Source organism: Dendrobates tinctorius, unplaced genomic scaffold (assembly GCF_039654945.1).
Source record: "Dendrobates tinctorius isolate UK_male_01 unplaced genomic scaffold, ASM3965494v1 ptg000026l, whole genome shotgun sequence".
NCBI classification, from domain to species: Eukaryota; Metazoa; Chordata; class Amphibia; order Anura; family Dendrobatidae; genus Dendrobates; species Dendrobates tinctorius.
Genome location: NW_027361694.1, coordinates 13,882,290 through 13,905,883, shown reverse-complemented (window position 1 = coordinate 13,905,883; position 23,594 = coordinate 13,882,290). Strand labels below are relative to the sequence as shown.

Genomic DNA, 23,594 nt, shown 5'->3' with positions numbered 1-23,594 from the left:
GCTTTGAAAGAATTATGGGACAAGCTGTACAATCCCCAAACTGAGTCATTTGTCCAATTAAGACGCTATAGTTGGGCAAGTAACAACCATTATTCTCTTGAGAAAGATTCATCTTCATGTTGAATGGAAATAAAAGCATTTTAATTCCATGGTTATTCGGACGCTTTCATATCATGGTAAATATTAGTTTGGACAATGTTGCTGTGTCCAGAATCAACAGCCACAGCAGCCCTGCGTATACACTATCCTAGTCCATCTTTTGGGGAAAGGTGGGTCAAAAGCCACCTCTCTACTCTATTTTCCTCTATTTTCACCGAAAGTTGTTCTAAGACTGTGAATACTGGGAGTGACCCTCCATAGAACAAATCCACCTTGTCCGCCTCTGTTCCCTCCAAAACAAGCATTATGAATACATTAGTTACCGTTACCACGGTATGAGCTGTTTTTGGCCTCATTGATAGTATAATGTTACTTCCAAGTCTGTCACTAGAATATGCTGTCATAGAAAAGGGCAACATATTAGAGTTATAGATCTTCCCCATAATTAGCCCAAATGGTGCAAAAATAATCTGCAATTTGCTCAGTAGAGCCTAACCCAGGGGGGAACTTTCCTTCTGCCTTTCCGAGACTCCTAATGTCCCCTCACTATGACTAATGCTGGGTTGTGCTCTGCTGTAGGCATCAAAAACAATTCTTCCAATAGACAGTTTTGATAAATGAGGCACCATAGGTTATTTCCGCTAGTAAATAGGGTCATTATCGCAATTATGTTGTCAGATTTCTGTGTATTCTGCCCCTTTGCTGTTTAACTTAAATGTGATTTAGAGACATATGAAATATATTATACATTTGTAGCACTCACACCTGATTTGCATTGCTATGATAATTTATTGCTTATTGCTCAAGGTAATTACGCTAATTTACTAATTTAAGCCCAAGCACTTTCTATACAATACTTGTATGTTCAAAAATTTAAATGTAAAGCAATATTAATATTTAAACAACCACTCTGGCATATTTTTTTCCACTTCACCCCCAAAGTGGAGCCACTATCGTATGTTCCCTGCCTGCAATAAAATACTTACCAGCCATCATCTTCTGTTGTTCTCGGCGCTGCTCTGGTCCTGTTCTGCTAGTTGTGACCTGCAGGATCGCTCCAGTGTTTGCTGGCCGGACCGGAAGTCACTTCTCAGTGTAAGAATGAGAGCCAGAACAAGGCATATAGACTTACATTGATGGCTAATGACCATTAGCTCTAAATTCTGCTCAGTCAGGAACTGTGGTGACAAGATGGCAGAATGGAACCAGAGCAACATTGAGAAGAACAGATGACAGTGGCTTGTAAGTATTTTACTAGGGGCAGGGCATAGACACTAGTGATATCACTCCGGTAAAAAAAGAAAAAGTTTGCTACAACTGGATTCAACTTGTTAAATTGATAGAATGGGTCATTATGGATGCAACAATACCAATTATGTTTATTTTTTTATTCTATGTCATAAGAATATTGTGTTCCGAAAATAGTTGGTTTTTTTGTTTTCTTACTTTTCTAAACACTCTATTTTATTCTTTTTCTATTGCTTTTATTAGTCCCAATCTTGGACTTTATCCTGCGTATTGTAATGTACTCTGTCTTATTGTTATACATTGTTATATAAGGTCATTTTGTTATATTGTAGACTATTAAGGTCAGCCTTAGGCAGGTCATAATAGGCTCTGAGAAATGATGGTTACAAATTAGTACTGCTTGGTTTCATTTTGGTCCTGTTGATAGGCTCACAGAGGAAACCCCCTTTCAGTAAAAATAACGTAGTCATCATAATCCGTAAGAGGAGCTAGCTATGAGTCCAACTGTTGCAGTCAGGTGCAAGCTGAAGCATACTGTACAACTGCGAATGTTGCGAACTTAGCTTTTGTTCCTTTCTCATCCTCTTGTTGTAATAGCACAGCATGGTGAGGGAACAATAGGTACTTTCTTTGGGCAGTGATCCACCTCCAAACTTCTGCTTAAAGTGAACCTGTCAGCAGGATTGTGCACAGTAACCTACAGACACTGTCAGGTCGGCGCCGTTATACTGAATAAAATGATACCTTGGTTGATGGAATCCGTCTTGTGGATATTTCTTAATCTTTATTTTCAGTTTTGTGTTAATGAGATTCTCGTGTCCTAAGGCGGGGTTGGTGTATGTAGTTCTCTGATTAGATATTCATAATGCAGACTGCTGACAGGTCACTGATCCGTCACTGACCTGCCCCCTAGTTTGCATAATGAATACCATTGCATACTGAATAAAAAAACGCTTCTGCAGGCAGGTGCCGGCCGTGGCACCTACGCTGCAGTATAATCGCATGGTTACTGTGCATTTAATCCCTTCTGCAGATTTAATTGAGCGAGGATAAGAAAGGTCATTTTGAAAATGGCACCTGCGCAGTAGCAGCTATCAATTCGTATAGTGATCCGATAGCTACTGTGGCGCAGGCGCCAGCGGCGCCATATTTCTGGAGAAGAACAAAAAATATCCTCCACCAAGATGGCGCCGTGATCTCTGACATTTCATATTGGACAAATTTTACCACTCTCATGAAGTACAATATGTCACGAAAAAAAAAGTCTCAATCAGTGGAATCCATTGATGCGTTCCAGAGTTATTTCCACATTAAGTTCAACTGGTCACAATTGAAACATTTGACCCTGTCATGAAGGTGAAAACAGGCTTGAGGCTTGGGGGGGCGGTAAAGGGGTTTAAGAGTTTAAAAACTAATGTTCTTCCTGCTTCATGTTTCTTACCAGAGTCTATGCCACCACTCCTGCCTAAATATATACCATCTATCTGCCGTGTTCTTATTTAACAGGATTTCCTCATGTCACTAGATATTTGTGATACAATGTAAGAATCGTTTAATATTTTAAAATAAACTTTGGAAATTGCGTCCACAGAACTGTGTTAACACTAAAAATGCATTCCTGTGATCCTTAATACAAAAGGAAGCTACAATTCTTTCTGGATAAAGGGATACACAAAGAGGTGTAAGGTATTTTTCACACTAAATGCATGGCTCAACACGTAAAGTACGATTTTGGATAATACTTTCTCATGCTTGAAAACATCCACCTCTAGCTAAGGCACAAAAAATGAGTTTAGGCTAGAAGCGATAAAGTAAAGGATTTTGCATGCCTTCCCAAAGTCTCTAGCCTTGCTTCCTGTGAAGTAGCAGTAATAAAGGGTATAGTCCTTAATAAATTATATTACAGCGCCTTTTGATGTCGACGTAAACTTCTTGATGGAGAATCCGAGAGTATATAAAGATTTAATTTCACAGTTGTTACTCGCTGCCAGAAGCATTGTAGCTAAACCGCACAGGAGCTGCCATACCCCTACATGGATCTCAAAAAATACAATCATCCTGGTTAATTTTGCTTTTGTTGATCTGCATGTGGCAATTGCAATTCTTTTTTTTTAATGTGATACATGAAAAATGTTGTGTTTGATTTGAAAATTACTTTCAGTTAATTTAGCATTTTGATATGAGGATATGTTTGAGTTGGTTTATTATTGGGATAGTTCTGGTGCTGTCTGTAGCAGACAGAATGTAATATTATGGGGAGTTTGTACAGAACTGTTCTAAATGTTTCATACTATTGACCTTCCAAAAACATTCCTTTGAATCAGGCTAAAATGTGTCTCGTTTTTTATATGCATCATGTGAAAAATAAATTTATCATCATAATATATAAGGATGAACACCAATACTTAAAACTAGCAGCAAAGTATGTTATCTGAAAGGACATAAGCTAATTAAATTGCTCCAAGTGTACCTGTGGAAAAACTGTGTCCCAAAGTTCTTTGTACTTTTATTGATTCAGAAACAGTGAGGGCAAAGAGACACATTGACTTCTACAAACATGTCCGTGTGCTAATTTAATGATGAGAGTAAACGGATCTATTAATCTTCTTCCTTTCAGATTCACCAACTGGCTCAAGAGCCAAATTTTGCTCAAAATAAAGGCAAGGACTTTTCATCAATGATTGTTTTTTCCTACCTTTAATTACAACTTTAGGGATTACTATCTAGAATTGATAATGTTTTCCAAAATCTGCTACTTTTTTAAAACTACTTTAGGGGAATAACGCATGTAAAATAAACCATTCTGACCTTTTCTATTCCTTCTTCCCACTGAAAAATACATGTATTGTCGGACCATGTGTTTGGTTAAAAAATGAGCAATAAAAATCTGCTCTAATAAATCTACTGGGGCATAATCAAAATAAAGGTACCAGTTTTCTGAAATGTGAAGTAATTACCACTATGGGCTCAAATATACAAAAAAAATGACGACAACATTAGTGAATGCAATCACAGACCATTACCGCATCCTTAAACTTAGTAATCCATTAGTATTGTGTCTAGGAAAAGTTGAATAATATTGGTATTTGCAGCATTTGAAGACTCATACCTGAGATCTTGGAAAACTGATTCATTGAAAGGAAGGTCATATCTTGGCTTAAATTGGTGATATCATATAAGTTTATGTATTATGTGATTTTTGTATATTATAGATTAACACAGCTTAGTATCATTCTTGTAAAGTCTGTCTGAGGCTTTGCCTTCAAAGAGGCCACCTCAGATAGATGTGGTACTAGCCACTCCATCCAGCAGGTCCATGAGAACCCTAGCCTTCACCCTTTAACCCCTGTGCAGAGATTTGGTCTTACAATGGGACCACCTGGACTGAGTCCACAGAGAGGCTTCTGGTTCAAGGATTGAGTCTGAGGCAAAAGTAGTCAAACTAGCAAGGTCAGTAACTGGAAAGACAGAATCAGAAACTGAACTAGGAAACAAAACTGATGTCAGAGAACTAACAGGTGTAAAAAATACTGGAAATCAGCACATAAATAGGACCAGTGATGAAAAGAAATATCAAACGATAATTGGCAATTCCAAGCAGACTACATAGAGTTTAAATAAGGAGTGGTGCTGCCTCATTGGTTACATGAGGGAGCTGATTACACATGCTGAGCAGCTGTACAGCCATTTTACAAATCGTGATTATGTTATTACTTCTAATGATACTTCATAAACCAGTAGCTCATTTCTGATCTTTGTGGCCCTTGTTGGCATCTTCTCTCTTTTCTACAGTTCTGTTCAAAACATTGTACTAAAAATGGCACATACAATGAATATAAGTATACTTAAAATCTGTGAAAAAAGAACAAATGCCGATAGTACAGGGCTCCTATACCGAACTGTTATACAATCATGTTCAATTGCAAGCCCTGGCAGTAGAAATGGATCCTATCACCCATCTGGGCCGCTGCACCGTTGCACAGTTTCTCATACTGCAGTCTAACCCACAACAATGGCTGTAATAATCTTTTAAACTTGTTTTCCAATTCAGTTAAAACTAAACCTTGTAGTACAGAATCTTAATTTATCTCTTCAAAGCATGTGGGATTTGTGGCTGTGAAGTTCATCCCTAGCAGATATTTTCCTAAGATGAACAGATATTCATGGATCAATGACTTTCAAATCCACTTTAGCACAAATTAATTCCGTAGGGATTGCTATGCAATTTATGGCACTAAAGTTGGATGTAAAACATGAAAATAAAATTATATTTAATTATGTTTTTATGTGCATCAAAGGAGAAGTCATTCAATAAAAGAATGGTATGTGAGATTTGTAATTTGAGGAACTTTCCAAAGGAATCCCAAACAATGAATGTGAAGTATAAAACTGTAATAGTCATATAATCTATAAAGGGGTTGTTAAGTGAAGAAAAAAAAACACACTAGAAAAAAAAAGAAGAATCATTACTCTCATCGATCTCACGCAGCTCACTTTTGTGGACTCACAATGTTTTTGCTAGTCTGTTCTTTCCAGAAATGGTGAGAAATGTCAGCCAATCAGTGGCCACAGCAATGTCAATGTCACGTTAGCCAGTGATTGGCTGAGCAGGCATCTCATGCCATTTTTGGTGTATGTCAGGAATATGAGCAGGAAGCACAGACCACAGACCAGGTGAGTGCCAAAAGATGAGTTGTAGAAAAGAGCGAGTATTTATTCTTTTTTTTATTTTAGTATTTATATCAGACTATTCTACAATAACTTATACGGCCCGATTCAGCATAACCTTTGTCTATGTTTTTTGTCTAGTTTTGTTTGTTTTGTGCCTTTTTTCACCCAATCCATTATTCTGAGTCTTTTTTAAGTCTATTTTATATGTGCTGGCCAGTATTTTTTTTTATTTGCTTTGTGTACGGAGTCTAGCAATTCTAGACGTTTTAGCCATATTCAGTAATTGCGAATACACCAAAATGCTGGCATAATTTTTGCAACTTTTTGTGCCAACATGCGACCTTTGGTACCAAAAGTGAAAAATTAAAATAGTTCAAGACAAGAAGAAAACTTTTTGTCAAATTCATGAATTGTGTGAGTCATTTTGATGAATTTGGCGCCACAAATGGCAACTAATACCACAAGACAAAAAAAGAAAGTGATATAAAAAATTCCCCAAATTATGAATCGGAGCCATAGTGCCCACTGTTTAAACAAACGCTTTAATAATATAAAGAACTGCTAAACTAGCTTTTGTAATATATTTTGTTTTGATTTCAACATAGCATCAGACAGGGACTCAAGCAATGCAATACATTTGAAAGGCTGCATCAAGAATGATAAAAAAGCATGGTAGGTTATAACTGGATCTTCAGGTGTTGATCTGGTTACAACCAGATGAGACAGTCCAGTTTGCTGCATTAAAAGAGGTTGCAATTCACTGTACAGATGGACATTAAAGGCAACCTGTCACATAGAAAATTTTATAAACCTGCAGATATTGGGTTCATCTGCAGGTTAATAGCACTCTGAAGCTGCTCAGCCCCTGCACTGAGATCCCCGCTGCCGGGAGGAAATGACCTTCATTCCACCTGGCAGCCTCGGTCTTTCAGTCATAGGATTAGCTCTGGTGTGGGTTCAGTCACTGTTCTTTGCAAAGAGCGCGGCAGCTGTTACCGTGTCCTGCCACTGACTAACAACCGGCTCAGCTTAGTGTTAATAGTGTTTTTTTTACATGAAAGGTTCCCTGTAAGAAAAGGTGAGAAATGTATGCCCTGCACTGAACACTTTTCTAACTAATATGGTTAAAAGGGCTATAAGCTTGACTCTCAAATGACTTTCTTGTCGTGCAAATTGCCTCTTCAGAGAGGAAGAGGACTTGAACGCTATAGCGCCATCTGTTGAATGGAGCAATCCTACAAGTCACTATCAACCCTTTAACAAGTCTTGCAATATGACTTGGATAAATTTGCATAATAATTTACCAGAGGTGCATTGCACGGTGAATAAACCTCCTTACCTTGGCATGCCAGAGCCGGTATGTCATTCTCCACGTTACCCCTTAGATCTATTTCTTAGCATTGTTTCCGAATATATAACAGTAACAGGGATAGGATTTTATGACATTGATAATATAGGCTTATGGCTTGCAGTCATTGTTCTAAATATATTTTATATGATTATTTTAGCAGAAAATGAGAAAGCTGAATACTGACAGGTGAACGACCAATTAGATATTGGCTACCTAGCACATACAGCTTCCTTTACACTAGTTTTCTGCATCGCATATTATGCTTCCATAAATGTGTAATTTCCCTGATTTTTCGCATTTGCACACCAAATTTGCAGATTACGCAAAGGTGTACAGCTGCATGCAAATGTACTCCCTCTCTTACAGTGGATAGCCACAAAAGCATTTTATGGACTTTTAGGTATGCAAATTAATGTAAAAATGGCTTACCGGAGATTCATGAACAGCTCTCTCAGCTTGCTCCCTTAACCATCACTAATTTCCAGTTCCAAGGCATGTTGAGGCATATTATCTAGTCCTATTCCCAATGCAGCAGCCCTTTCCTTTTTTTATATTGCTTGTGCATACATTTCTGCTGATGGTACCTGGAGTTACTGCTGCTGTATGCATAGTGCTATTACAGTATACAGCATAGTATAACAATGAACTCAATGCATTTCCCCAGTACATGTGTGACACAGTTGTATGTGTCATGAGCATTTCTCCCATCACAACAACCCTTCAGCAGTGCTAACAGTTTGACAGAGTAAATTATGACTTTTCATAGTCACGGACTAATCTGGTTACTTAACTATAGAAGTTTTTTCACCCTATAGTATTTTAAAAAGTATAAGTCATCGGTGATGCGATTAGCAGGCTTGAAGCCTACCAATTATTCTGTACACATTGAAAGGGTGATACACCTGTTTATACAGGCTATTAATTGATCAATGGTCACCAGAAACGTAGCCAATCAGTGGTTGCTTAACGCCACAAGTCGACTTGTGTATACACAGCCTTAGCACTTGTTTAAAAGTTTGATAGAGTTGTTCAAGAGGTTGGATAGATAATAGTTCTCTGAATGCATCTAAATGTGTTTAATTCATAAATAAATGGAAGAAAAAAAATAGAGTGGGATCCCCCGAAATGTCAATAATTTGGGGAAGCAGACAGCTGTCGGGTGATGTTTATAGCCAGGGAAGGGGGTAATAAACATGGAGCTTCCCAGGCTATTATTGTCAGCTTACAGCTTACTGGCTATTAAAATGGGGGAACCCCCTCAAATATCTGGGGCCTCCTTATAATTAATAACCAGCAAAGTCTAGGCAGACAGCTGCGTGCTGATATTAATTGGTTAGGAAGGGGTCATGGATATTGGCCCCCATCCAGACTAAAATATCCATTTAATTTTAAAAATTAAAAATAATAAAACAAACTTATACTCACATGTCCGACGAGAAGATAATCCATTTGTCCCTTGATGTGTCTAGCTCTACTATATCTCGATGGCAATCTGAACGTTAGCATGATGCAAGCGTTCAGCCTGCCATTCAGCAGAAACACTGTGCTGCATTTGATAGCACAACATTAGTGTGTATCGCAGTGACATGAATAAGGTGAGTGGAGTTCATAGCCGAAAAACTCCGTTCAGCTCACTGATGTCACCGCTAGTGTGAGAAAGCTCTTACGCCCTAGTGGAGACATCAATGAGGTGAACACACAAAAACACACTCATAGTTTTATTTTACTATGAAAGGCCACTAGCATGAATGTCTGGGACAGAGAAATTAGATTGAAAGACTCAATGTCCGTTTGCAATATTATCATGAACGATATTTCTTAGGAAGATCAACATTTGAGCCAAGGCATCTCATCATCCTGTGCTGTGTAAACAGGACTAGTGCTGCTGAAAACAATGGTTGCCTATGCACACTGAGCAATCTATTACAGACCATTCAATGTGTATCTGAAAAAGAGTTGTACACAGGGTATTAAACGACCGACAACTGATAAATACTTACAGATCAGTGGTTGTTTAACACTGTGAACTGGAGTGGTTTAAATGTACCCTCAGATAATCTACAGTTCTCAACAGAGATTGACATCATTCACATAAGCCTCTATCAGCTGTGAAGCAAGTTTACCTGGACCTCTTGTATGGATTATTCTGAGGTTTTGTCCATATGCAACCAGAGTAGACTTTGGAGCAAGGTTGTGGGAGATAACACCATGTCCCATGATGTGAAGGCCTCTAGGTAATGTAGGGAAGTGGACTGACCTATGGTAAAGTACTTGGTTTTGACCACTAGGGGGAGACCACGAACAGCTGGAAAAGGAGACAGTGCAGCACTAAGGTTTGGCCACAAGATGGAGACAGAGAGCAGTGAGAAAAGGGCTTAACAGCAGCTTAAGGCTAGGAAACCGCATAGTAATGGTAGGTGGAGTTAGAGGGGCCCTAGAGGGGAATTCCTGGGGAGGGTAATAAATAGGCAGAGAGAGTTCCAGAAGCCAGCCAGTCCAGGAGGAGGAGTTCAGCAGAGAAGGTGACTGAAGGATGAAGAGACAGAGAGGAAGAACTCTGGGAGGGACTGGAAGGAGAAACAGTCAGGGGGGATGGCCCTGACAGGAGAGCCGCAGGACAGAGGAAGCCCGGGGGTACCAGACGAATGGACTCAGACAGGTGAAGCACTGTGGTGGTAGGCCTAGGGCAGCCACAGCGAAAGAACCGCAAGGGACGTCAATTCTGAAAGGAGAAAAAGTGTAAGGTACCCGGGCCTGTGTGTATGGAAGCTGTCGTGCTGCTGTGGTCATCGGGAGAATGGACAATAAAGAGGACCTGTTGAACGTGCTTTGGTTTCTGTCTCCAGTCTGTTTGCGGCGGAAACAGGACCACCCCCCAGTCGGCACACGAACCTACAGTAACACTACGTATAAGCCTACAGTTTAGACATCACAGGGTGTTAAATGAGTCACCTGTTTATCCATATTCTATATCTGTAGATGAACAGTAGGCACACCAGAAGAATATTTGGAATAACTGGCATTTTGGTAAAGGCTTTTGTAAGAAACATAAACATCGTATTAGCTTTTTCTACCATTTTTTTTTTTAAAGTATCTATTTCAGTAACACTAATTAGCCAACCGCATGTTTCCTGTTTACCAGTTTGACAGAGCGCCTCCATCTGTGTATTTTTCCAACTTTCCACTCACGGCTTCTTTCATTTAAGCCTTCTATAGCCGCACTTGCCAAGGTGTTACTTTTTCTTAATTATATCGTCACCATTAGCAATGCATTCAGTTTTAACTGCGACAATTATAATGAAGCCAAAATGGAAACATTAACAGCGTGAATGAATAGAAAGAATAAAATTCTATACCTCCTATAAATACTCTGTGCAGTAGGTATATCATCATCACAATGCATGGCACGCTACAGCCAAATGTATCGCCTTTACAGCTATGTGTTAGAAAATGGCCACAATTTCATCTTTCTAAATGTAATTAGATGCAGATATATCACAAAAATCTAAACTATTTCACAATTTTTACATTCAGTACTATCTTTCATTGTCAAATTCAAAATTTTTTAACTCTTCAGCTAAAAATGGACAATGAACCATGATCAGGGTGAGTCATGAGTGATGGAAATGTGAAGAGATAGGAGGAAGGATAACCAAACAAAACAGTTGGATTCCATCTTGATTTTTTATTTTTGCAGTTTGTTTCTTTTCATCCCATATAGCCATACTAGGGCTGGTCTTTTGCAGGAGAAGTTGTAGTTTTGAATGATACCATTTACTTTACCATATAATATAAGAAAAAAATCAACTTTGGATAAAATGGAAAAAATCATTCAATTAGTCATGAAGTGCCTGTAACAGCAGCGAGTGGATCCGTGATCCACCTGTGGTTGTTAACCATTTAAATGCCTTTGTCAATCGCTGACTTTGTCATTTAACAAGCGCCGAGTGGAAACACGTCACCAATCCTGCCCATCAGCGACCCTGTCATGTGATCGTGGTGTGCTGATATATTGTCATGACAGCTGGGGGTTCTGCTGCAGACCTCAATGCCTATTATCATGATCCTCATGGCTGTTGTTCATAGATCGTAATTTTTGCAATACATAGCAGTGCTGAAGCCCTATATGTCAAAAGCGATGAGACGACAGCTGCTTCAAGGGGTCAATTAAATAAAGTAAAAAGAAAGTTTTAAAAAATATTCAAAGAATAAAAAAAGTAGTCAAATCATCCCCTTTTTGCCCAATTAAAAATGAAATGATTAAAAGAAAGTAAAAAATACACATAGTTGTATTGTTGTGTTCAGAAATGTCTGATCTATTTCTAAAAATATAAAATAAATTAATTAGATCAATAAATGGCATCATGAAAAAAAGATCAAAATTCCAGAATTACTTATTTGGTTGCCACAATATTGCAATAAAATGCAATAAAAGGTAATGAAAACATTGTAATTACCTCAAAATAGTTTAAAATAGAAACATCAGCTCAGGGAGCAAAAAATAAGGCATCATCCAGCTCCTGATCCAGAAAAATAGAGACGCTACGGATCTCAGAAAATGTTACACGCTGGAGCCCAAGAATCATAGAGGATGGAGATAACTCAAAAAAACTAGATAGTAAAATTAAAAAGAAAGAGCTATAAGCTCATAGAGTATGATCTTAGAATAATACTTATTTAACCCCTTTCTGTCATGTGACATACTATCCCGTCCATGTGCTCTGGGACTTAATTCCCAGGGATGGGATAGTATGTCACAGCGATCAGCGGCGCCCATGTGGTGAGCGCCGCTGATCGCGGCCAGGTGTCAGCTGATTATCACAGCTGACACCCGGCACAATGTTAACCCCTTGCACACCACGATCAAACACGATCGCGGTGTACTGGGGGTTAAAGGGAAGCATCGGCAGGGAGGGGGCTCCCTCCCCGTGCTTCCCTGAGCCCCCCACAGCAGCGCAATGTGCAGCGCTGCTGCGGGGGGCTCCATCCCTGCAGGTCCCCGAATCCAAGATGGCGACGGGGACCTTCGGGGGCCTGCAGGGAGCTGGCTTCCTCATGCCTGCAAAGCGCAGGCAAGGAGGAAGTCTTGTGCAGTGCCTGTGACAGATCGCTGGTCTGTCACAGTGATCTGTGATGTGACAGATCAGCGATCTGTCACATGACAGTGATGTCCCAGCTGGGACATGGTAATAAAGTTAAAAAAAAAAGTGTAAAAGTAATTTTTTAAAAATCGCTAAATAAATTTAGAAAAAATATATTCCCTAATAAATTCATTTTTTGGAAATAAAAAAAAAACCACAATAAAAGTACACATATTTGGTATCGCCGCATCCGTAACGACCCGCCCTATAAAACTGTCCCATTAGTTAACCCCTTTAGCGAACCCCTTAAAAAATAAAAAACGAAGCAAAAAATGATTTATCATCCTGCTGAACAAAAAGTGCAATAACGCGCGATCAAAAAGACGCATATAAATATCCATGGTACCGCTGAAAACGTCATCTTGTCCCGCAAAAAACGAGCCACCATGCAGCATCAGAGAAAAAATAAAAAAGTTATAGCTCGCAGAGTAAAGTGATGCAAAAATAATTATTTTTATTGCATAAAAGCACCAAAACCTAAAAAAAAGACTTAAATGAGGTATCGCTGCAACCATACTGACCCAAAGAATAAAAGCGCTTTATCAATTTTACCGCAGGCGGAATGGTGTAAACGCACCCCCCAAAAGAAATTCATGAAACGCTGGTTTTTGTTCATTCTGCGTCCCAAAAATTGGAATAAAACTGATCAAAAGATGTCACGTGCCCGAAAATGATACCAATAAAAACGTCAACTCGTCCCGCAAAAAATAAGACCTCACATGACTCTGTGGGTCAAAATATGGAAAAATTATAGCTCTCAATATGTGGTAATGCAAAAACTATTTTTACAATAAAAAGCGTCTTTTAGCGTGCGACAGCTGCCAAAAATAAAAACCCGCCATAAATATTAAATCAAACCCCCCCGTTATCACCCCCTTTGGGAAAAATACTAAAATTAAAAGAAAATGTATTTATTTCCATTTTACCGTTAGGGTTAGGGTTAGGGCTTGGGCTAGGGTTAGGGCTAGGGCTGAGATTAGGGTTAGGGGTGTGTTGGGGTTAGGGTTGGAGTTATAATTGGGGGGTTTCCACTGTTTGGTCACATCAGGTGCTCTCCAAATGCGTTGAAAAAGTCAAATGGTGCTCTTTCCCTTCCAAGCTCTGCCATGCGCCCAAACAGTGTTTTACCCCCACATATAGGGTATCAGCCTACTCATGACAAATTGCAAAACAACTTTTGGGGTCCAATTTCTCCTGTTACCCTTAGGAAAATAAAAAATTGGGGGCAAAAATATCATTTTTGTGGAAAAAAAATATTTTTTTATTTTGACACCCGGGCGTTATAAACTTCTGTGAAGCACTTGGGGGTTCAAAGTGCTCACCACACATCTAGATAAGTTCCGTGGGTGGTCTAGTTTCCAAAATGGGGTCCCTTGTGGGGAGTTTCAATAGTTTAGGTACATCAGGGGCTCTCCAAACGCACATGACACCCGCAGACCATTCCATCAAAGTCTGCATACCAAAACGTCACTACTTCCCTTCCGAGCCCCGACGTGTGCCCATACAGTAGTTTTCTCCCACATATGAAGTATCAGTGTACTCAGGACAAATTGGACAACAATGTTTGTGGTCCAATTTCTCCTGTTACCCTTGGGAAAATAAAAAAATTGGGGACTAAATGATCATGTTTGTTGAAAAAATACGATTTTTTTTATTTTGATGCCCGGGCATTATAAACTTCTGTGAAGCCCTTGGGGGTTCAAAGTGCTCACCACACATCTAGATAAGTTCCTTAGGGGGTCTAGTTTTCAAAATGGGGTCACTTGTGGGGGGTTTCCACTGTTTAGTTACATCAGGGGCTCTCCAAATGCAACATGACACCCGCAGACCATTCTATCAAAGTCTGTATTCCAAAACTACTTCCCTTCCGAGCCCTGACGTGTGCCCATACAGTAGTTTTCTCCCACATATGGGGTATCAGCGTACTCAGGACAAATTGGACAACAACTTTTGGGGTCCAATTTCTCCTGGTACCCTTGGGAAAATAAAAAAATTGGTAACTAAAAGATCATGTTTGTGGAAAAAATACGATTTTTTTTATTTTCACGCCCGGGCGTTATAAACTTCTGTGAAGCACTGGGGGGTTCAAAGTGCTCACCACACATCTAGATAAGTTCCTTGGGGGGTCTAGTTTCCAAAATGGTGTCATTTGTGGGGGGTTTCCACTGTTTTGGTACATCAAGGGTTTTCCAATCGCGACATGATGTCTGATCTCAATTCCAGCCAAAAAAGTCAAATGGCGCTGCTTCCCTTCTGAGCTCTGCCATGCGCCCAAATAGTCCTTTACACCCACATATGGGGTATCAGCGTACTCAGGACAAATTGCACAATATCTTTTAGGTCCTGTTACCCTTTTAAAAATAAAAATTGGGGGTGAAAAGATTTTTTAATTGTACCGCAGTACGTTATAAACTTCTGTGAAGCCCTTGTGGGTTCAAAGTTCTCACCACATATCTAAATAAGTTCCTTGGGGGGTCTAGTTTCCAAAATGGGGTCACTTGTGGGAGGTTTCCACTGTTTAGGTACATCAGGGGCTCTCCAAACGTGACATGGCGTCAGATCTGAATTCCAGCCAATTTTGCATTGAAAAAGTCAAACGGCGCTCCTTCCCTTCTGAGCTCTGCCATGTGCCGAAACAGTGGTTTCCCCCCACATATCAGGTATCAGCATACTCAGGACAAACTGCACAATAACTTTTGCAGTCCAATTTCTCCTGTTACCCTTGGTAAAATAAAAAAAATTGAACCTGAAGTATTTTTTTGTGAAAAAATGTTAAATGTTCATTTTTTTTAAATATTCAAAAAAATCCTGTGAAGCACCTGAAGGGTTAATAAACTTCTTGAATGTGGTTTTGAGCACCTTAAGGGGTGCAGTTTTTAGAATGTTGTCACATTTGGGTATTTTCTATCATATAGACCCCTCAAAGTGGCTTCAAATGTGATGTGGTCCGTAAAAATAAAATGGTGTTGCAAAAATGAGAAATCGCTGGTCAACTTTTAACCCTTATAACGTCCTAACAAAAAAATTTTGGTTCCAAAATTGTGGTGATGTAAAGTAAACATGTGGGAAATGTTACTTATTAAGTTTTTTGAGTGCCGTATCTCTGTGATTTAAGGGCATAAAAATTCAAAGTTGGAAAATTGCGAAATTTTCAAAATTTTTGCCAAATTTCAGGTTTTTTTCACAAATAAATGTAAGTTATATGAATGAAATTTTACCACTACCATGAAGTACAATATGTCACAAGAAAACATTGTCAGAATCACCGGGATCGATGGAAGCGTTTTAGAGTTATTACCTCATAAAGGGACAATGGTCAGAATTGTAAAAATTAGCCCGGTCATGAGCGTGCAAACCACCCTTGGGGGTTAAGGGGTCAATCAATTTTAAAATACATTTATGGTAAAATACAGAGACTGCTTAGCAAAAAAACAGTGGAGAAAACACTGACCAATTAAGGTGCTTAGTGTGCTTAAATCACCATACAATAGTACAGAGTAAACCTTCAAAATAGCAAACACAAAATTATATAATGGGTCCATTAATTAAATACTCTGGGTAAGAGAGCCACACACATTAGCCTAATGAAATAACTGGTAAAATACCCTGTGAAAATGGTCTAAGGTGAGGAATGTGATTAGACAACTTTGTTCATATTTTAGAAAAGCAGCCAAAAAAAAGCCATGAAAAACTTGAAAAAAAGCTACTTACTAGTGATGATGCAGGTCTGAATGCCCATCGTCGTCCCAACGCACATTTTGTTACAACTTCATGAGGAGGCATGTGCTGGGGGAGGGATGGAGCTGATTATGTGGAGGTAAATAGCCTATCAGAAAAGTCCATTGGGAGGTGTGTGCATCAGGTGGTATATATCACGTGCTGCACCAACAGCTGATGTCATATTAAAATCCTTAAGCCGGTCTCAGAAAATATTGACAAATGCAATAACTTTTTTCTTACAAATTTCGGCATTTTTTTCACCCTTAAGTGAAAATTAAACCATACATAGCTACGTACTCGTGCTGACCCAGACAATCATATTGCCAGGTTACTGTTTTACCATGCAGTGAACATGGTAAATAAAAACCCCAAAGAACAATTGTGGAATTGCACGTTTAGAATTTATTTTTTTCCCGTTCTCCAGTACACTATATGGTAAAAATCAATGGTGTAATTCAAAAATACAACTCGTACCGTGATAAGCAAGCCATCACAAGGCCATATTGACAGAAAAATAAAAAAGTTATGACTCTTGGAAGAAGGGGGGATGAAAACAGAAAATTGCATGGGGTGAAGGGGTTAAAATGGTGTTCTGTAATGGTAACAGATATTATATTGAATGTATGTATGTAATGTTGAATTTTTAAAAAAATATTTTCATCATTTGCATACCATTACATGGCTATTGATCACCTGATCTCTATAATTTGATGAACTTTCCTTCTTGGTAGAATCTTGATGAGTGTATGATAAAAGCTAGCCGTGTTAGCCGATCACAGGAAAGCTTTCATTTTGGGCCAGCACGGTGGCTCAGTGGTTAGCACTGTAGCCTTGCAGTGCTGGAGTCCTGGGTTCAAATCCCACCAAGGACAACATCTGCAAGGAGTTTGTATGCTATAACCGATAGGGAATCTAGAGTGTGAGCCCCATTGGGGACAGTAATAATGATGTCTGTAAAATGATGCAGAATATGATTACGCTATATAAGAGAGTAAAATAAATGCATTTTGCCAGAGAAGGCTAAACATATAAAGTTGGGCACTGACCTATGGATAACATATCCTGGCTTACTGGGTTTATTTAGTAAAGAGTTATTGTGTGTTATAACATATATCTTCTAATATGACATACTATCAGGAAAGCTACTGTAACAGAGCTTAAGACCAAGGAATGGCATCATAAATACCAAAAATGAAGTTTTATTGCATAGAGTGGATCAGGTGCAGTAGTACAACCCTAAGACCCATACAAATGATAAGTACAGGAACAGCTGTATGTAGGAAATTGCTTTGAGCAAGAATGACACTACATTAGAAGACAAATATGAGCAGGATTGACACTGAATTATAAGGAACTCCCTCCAGCTATATGAAAAAACCCACTCTATTATGGGTCACTAACTGCATCGAAGATATTCCTCAGGGTGTCAAAGAGAAATTGACTAAGAAGAACATTTCCAGCTAATGCAGATGTGGTCTGATGTGCAATGACATTTACAATTACAGCTGCTGCGAGAAGATAGCAATATCCAGAATGACCAACAGGTGATATTAAAAAGACGATAAATAAGGCGTGATAATAAAGGCAGCTGCAATTATCCTCCTGTGTTCAGTGTGCAACTGAGCTTGAAAAATCCACGTTACTGAGCTCCACATCAACAGCATGGCCGGGCCGTCCACCGTTCACACTCATTCATTATTTGGCCACATCTCTGTCATAGATGGATGGGAGATGGATATCAAAGTCACAAGGGGCCAATTTTTGCTCTTAAAAAAAGCAGTCATTATCAGTCCAACATCAATGTGTTATCATCCTGCACTCCATTTTTCTACATTTTGATCTATCAGTTTTTTCTCCATGTAAAGTGTGAAATAAAATAAAATAGATTTATCCCAGAAGGTGACATGAGAAATCTCAGAAGCGTCTGAATGTTTCTATCATCTAATGACTGCACGTATTGTTCAGGCTTTCTTTCACCTATTGAAAAGACTGGGAGTATATGTAAAATGGAACTTTTAGTTCCTTACAAAAAATATGAGAATCTCAGATTGCTAATTAAAATAAGAACTTGAAAATTAATTTACTTTTGATGGTGAATTGAGGTGTTCCAAGTAATTATGAATACATCATATGATTAATTCTTTCTCATTTGATTAGACCAAACAATTCAAGTGTCTAAAAATATCTGTTCATCAATCAGAGCGCTCAGGAACGTAAAGCAAGCAGACTTAATACCGATAATATGGTATGAATTTAGCTTATTTTCTTGTCTACTTTATATAAAACAACTGGAAACTGATTTTAGCTGATTCTGTATAAGCTTGTGATATTCTCAACTATGCCTTTCATAACCAAGATGGGAATAAATGCTTCTAAGTTCTGGAGACAAGAGACATTGTTATGAAAATTTAAGTAAGGGGGCTAGCCTAAACAGTAAAATGGTAAATTGGTAAGAGGGACCACTTGGTAAAGTGGCTATCTTAAAAACAGCTGACAAGTTTCTATTTTTAAAGCTGTCAAATACCCTCAATAGCAGGCAGTTAATCTTTTTTCCAGACCACCCAAATTACTTTTTATTTTTTTTGTGAAAGCTTATTAAAAAATCATGGGCAGGCAATATTTTTATGGAGACATTGGAAAATAATAATAAATCATTATTTGCTTTTTTTAATGGCTTTTGGTTCGATTTCGAGCTATGATGACTTGATGGATGAACGATCTGTAGGAGAATGGATCTTGTGCAAGCCTAGATAAGTCCACCAGGGTCCTCTCCACTATTATCTTAATAGTATCAAGCCAATGGGTTGCTGGTCTTCCTCTTCACCTTGTTCCTTCGGTTCTTTTTATCATGATGTTCTCCTCCAGTGATTGCCGTCTTCGTATGATATGTCCAAAGTACTTGATGATCCTTGCTTTAAGTTACATGTCTTGCTTGATTTGTTCCAAAATTAATTTATTCATAATTTGTAATTCATATGATGTCAGAGGAGAGGAAGATCTGGCCTTGAAATTTCCCTGACTGATCCTATTCTGCAGGGAGATGAGCTGTTGCCAGTTGTTTGTCATTGTTTGGCAGATAGGTATATAATGTGTATGGGGGGCTTACCAATTAGTGACGTTTTTAGTTCATAAAATCAAGAAGTAGACTTCAATCTTCTTAAAAGTTATCAAAAAACAGTCATTAATAAATAATTTCCAATACATTTAAATAATGGCATACATATGAGTTTGCAAAGAATGCAATAACCCTTACAGCTTACCTAATGATATATTGGTCAATTTAGTAATGCTACTAAATTGTGAAGCATTTTTCCCAACATAAAGCTCATCGGTCATGCTGCCCTCAGCATTGTCACCAGTAACATATTGTCAGTGCAGCACCAATTAATAGCATTTGACTTTGACAATCTATATTTTCCGGTGTATATTAGATTTGTGACATGATATATCATAAACACACAATCTCAGACAACATCTTTCTTACCTTTCCAAGTGTCATTTTTATTGCATATTTAGAAATCAGTACTTTGGTATAGGATTATTTATATATCCCTGATCCATCAAACGTGATTTGGAAAGACCATAATGACATCAGTAGGGCACTATCTACTATGAATGGTGCCCAATAATTGGCTTATTACTTTATCTCCTCTTTGTTGCTATTAGAGTTTCATCACCCTAAAGGTTGATTGCTTTTGCCATCTCCTGGATATTAAAACCTACTTTATTTTTTTTTTTTTATAGATGCTATAGACTGTGACACAGCATTGACAGACTAGTGTATCAAAGACTGTCTGAATAAGCTGTTGATGCACTAATGCTGATACACAGAAATATCCCACAGAGTGGTGAAATACAAGCTTATATGAAATGAATGTAGTATAAGTAAGAATTTAACATGCTTTAGTTGATAAACTCTCATTCACCCAAAAGAAAAATGTATCTAGATCCATCATATATTTCCTTTCCCATTAAAACATCAGACTGTGTATTTATCATATAACTGCAACACGTACGGACTGAAACAACCAATATGCTACTTGGTTTAGCCTTGATCAATATTAGCCATTTTAGGTAGCCAAATTGAAAAAAAAAGAAGAATTGGTTCCCTTCTGGCTTCACTGCATTTAGTAATGACTGCGTACACACTCGTATATCATAGCACACATTTTTGCAAAGTTATTTTTCACACTACATTAGGCTTCATTTTTTATTATTATCTTAACCCATGTATGCAGATGAATTGACCCATACTAAATTCCAAATAATTTTTTTTTAAAGTCCAGCTATTAAAAAAAGCTAAGTGTTCAATTATCTGATACAGATATTTTGTAGAAAAATTAATTTTTTTATAAAAAAGACTAGCACATTATGCTTACACAATTACTCATGAACATTATAAATATATTGTATCTGTATTTAAACATAATAAATCAATGTTGAATTACTTCTAGATCGCCTGTAGACAACAAACCTCCGGGCGGTCCTTGTTCTACTCAGTGATGTTCTAAAATGTCAAGCACCTCCTCTGACTGGCATCCATCCTGTCTCCAGATCATTATACCTAATTTATCTCTAAATCCTCAAGGCCAGTATGTGCATATTCAGATATTATCTTCTGCGTGAGGTTACTCACAAAAGTCTCCATCCAGAGACCTGCTTTTCATAGCCGTTTGCTAGACATGGTGGTAATACACCAAGTTGGCAGACAGTCTCGAGCCACACATCATGTGGCTCCCAAAGCCACAGATTGGGGACACCTGGTCCAAATCACAGTTACTACCCTGTCAAAAAAATAATTTGTCTGATATATAAAAATAATTGTTACAGAAAAAAAGAACACAGTGGTCCTTTGTGGTTATAATAAATATAAATTTGTATTTGTGAAAAGCAGACATGTGTTTCTTTTTTTTTCACATCAATATTGGCAAAAACAATAACATAAAAATTAAACCTCATCCTGCGTGTCCGAACAAGATAGAAAATGTATAGCTCTTTAAAATGCATGTAGGAAAAAACCAAAACAAGTGAAAAAGTGCCTGGTCAGGTATAGCATTTCTTGGGAATTATATGACTGTATAATCTCTGATGAGGGGCAACATCTAGGCCACCACAACTTCCAATGTGAGGAAATTGCATTGACTTTCAAACTCAAGTTCTCTATGTGAAAGGAATAGGGTGGGAAGGAGAATAAGGTCACGTTCACATGTTCAGTAATTGTCTGTTCCATGCCTGATTTTGGCTTACTAATGCTGAGGTAAAATACTGGTCAAATGCTCAAGGTGTGCACATGGTAGTCCTTAATATATATATACACATGTACATTCTGAACTTGTTGGCATGTCCATCTTTTGTCAGATAAGGTGGTCCCTGAAGAAGACTTATTTTTGATAAAGGCTGGTTGCAACCTACAAAAATATGCAGTCCAATCATGACCCACTTTCTATTGCTAACCACATGGCTGGAATCCATTATAGAAATCTTTATATATCAGCACATTGCAAAATGAGACGTTTCTGATTCTATTCATTAACTTGTGTCCATAAAGTTTGTAAGCCAGTCGGTTTCTTTCAATTTATTGATATTCATTCCAATATTATTCTTGATGGCCTCCAGCCAATGCACCCTTGGTTTTCCCGGTTTCCCTTCACTAATGCCACTAACCTTTCCAAAGAAAAACTAATAATATTGTGCATTGATCCTTCATTACAATTGGAATCTCCTAGCTTCTGTAGAAAAATATTCAGAATTGAGAGTCCTCAGTGGTTGATACCTTTTAATGGCTGACTGAAAAGATGGTAACACATTGCAAGCTTTCGAGACTACTCAGGTCTCTTCATCAGGCACAGAACAAATGCAATAGATGAGACAAGTGACGTGAAGCAGATTTTGTATTAGTCTATGCCTGATGAAGAGACCTGAGTAGTCTCGAAAGCTTGCAATGTGTTACCATCTTTTCAGTTAGCCATTAAAAGGTATCAACCACTGAGGATTCTCAATTCTGAATATTTTTCTATCTACTGGCTAACATGGTACAAAGATATACTAGCTTCTGTAGATACATATGAATTCACATTCTTTCACATTGTCAATTGCTTGGTATAAAACTTCTCAATTTTTCAATTGTAACCAAGTTTGGTATAAAAATTGCCAACCTTCCATACAATTGTTGCAAAGTAGATATAAGTTACATATTGGAAAAAATAGATGTCCAGGAGCCCATGATTAGAACAAAATACCTTAAAATCTGGAAGCCTTGTAATGAATTTGCCCTCTTAAACAGTCTCAATAGCGCTAGAAGGTGCGTAGAGCAGGAACATTGAGTATTATTAGGATTAGTTGAGGATTTTCTTATGTGACACGGGGTAAATTACTAGGTATACAGCAGAGCTCCACTTCCATGCTATTACATTGCTGTCATTGATTGATTAAAACTGTCTCATGTTTATAGCCCAAATAATATGCACCAGTTTCAGAAGATAATGACTAGTTGCTGGATAATTAACTTTAGTGCAATCTAACGGGCTACATCTAATAAATATACAAGGATATGGTGAATACTGAAGTCTGTCATGCTGGTTTAATATGCCCAAACTAATTTATATGATAAATATAATAAAATAATACCGTATATTCCAAGATGAGAAAAAATAATTCTCTATTAGATGACCATTAGACTTCAGATTATTCATAAATGAAAGTGGACATATCACTGATCCAAATGGTGTGCCCCAATGGGTCTACTGAATATTACAGCCCCTTAAAAAGGCAGAAGGGGAGAACATCCACAAGAATGTACGTCCTACAGTGTTTTTTTCTATATCTTTTAGATTGTCACTTTATCTTTATGTACTTTATGTATAGAGTGAAATATATTTAGTGATATGTGTCTGAGACATTTATATTATAATTCCACAATTGAAGTCTTAAAATTAAAACAGTGGATACCAATGACCACTATATTACATGTATCCTTTTAATCTGCATACATTTCTTGTCTTGCTAAATTAATTATTTTTACTTCCCATACAAGTGACAATTATGTGACCTAATTAAGGACAGCATTTGCTGAACTAGTTGCCATAACAATAAAATCCATCTGCTTTATTTTGCACAAAAGGGACGGTAACAGAATATGCAAAATGCTATGTGCAGAAAATGCTTACAGATACTTATGTAGTAGAGCTGATTTCAACATTTTTCATAATTGGTCAAGATATTATATTATTATTTAAATTCTTAAAGGGGCTGTCCTGAATTACTGTATTGATGACCTATTCTTCGAATGATAGGTCATCAATGTCAGATTTGTGGGGGTCACACCAATTTGTTGTTGTGGTGTTGGTCAAATGTTAACGGTGAAT

At 37.9% G+C, this 23,594-nt stretch overlaps 1 protein-coding gene across 7 annotated transcripts in view; it reads left to right on the top strand.

The window, feature by feature from the left end:
* FGF14 (fibroblast growth factor 14) overlaps window positions 1–23,594 on the top strand; it is an 812,639-nt gene that overhangs the window by 762,002 nt on the left and 27,043 nt on the right. The window lies entirely within an intron of this gene.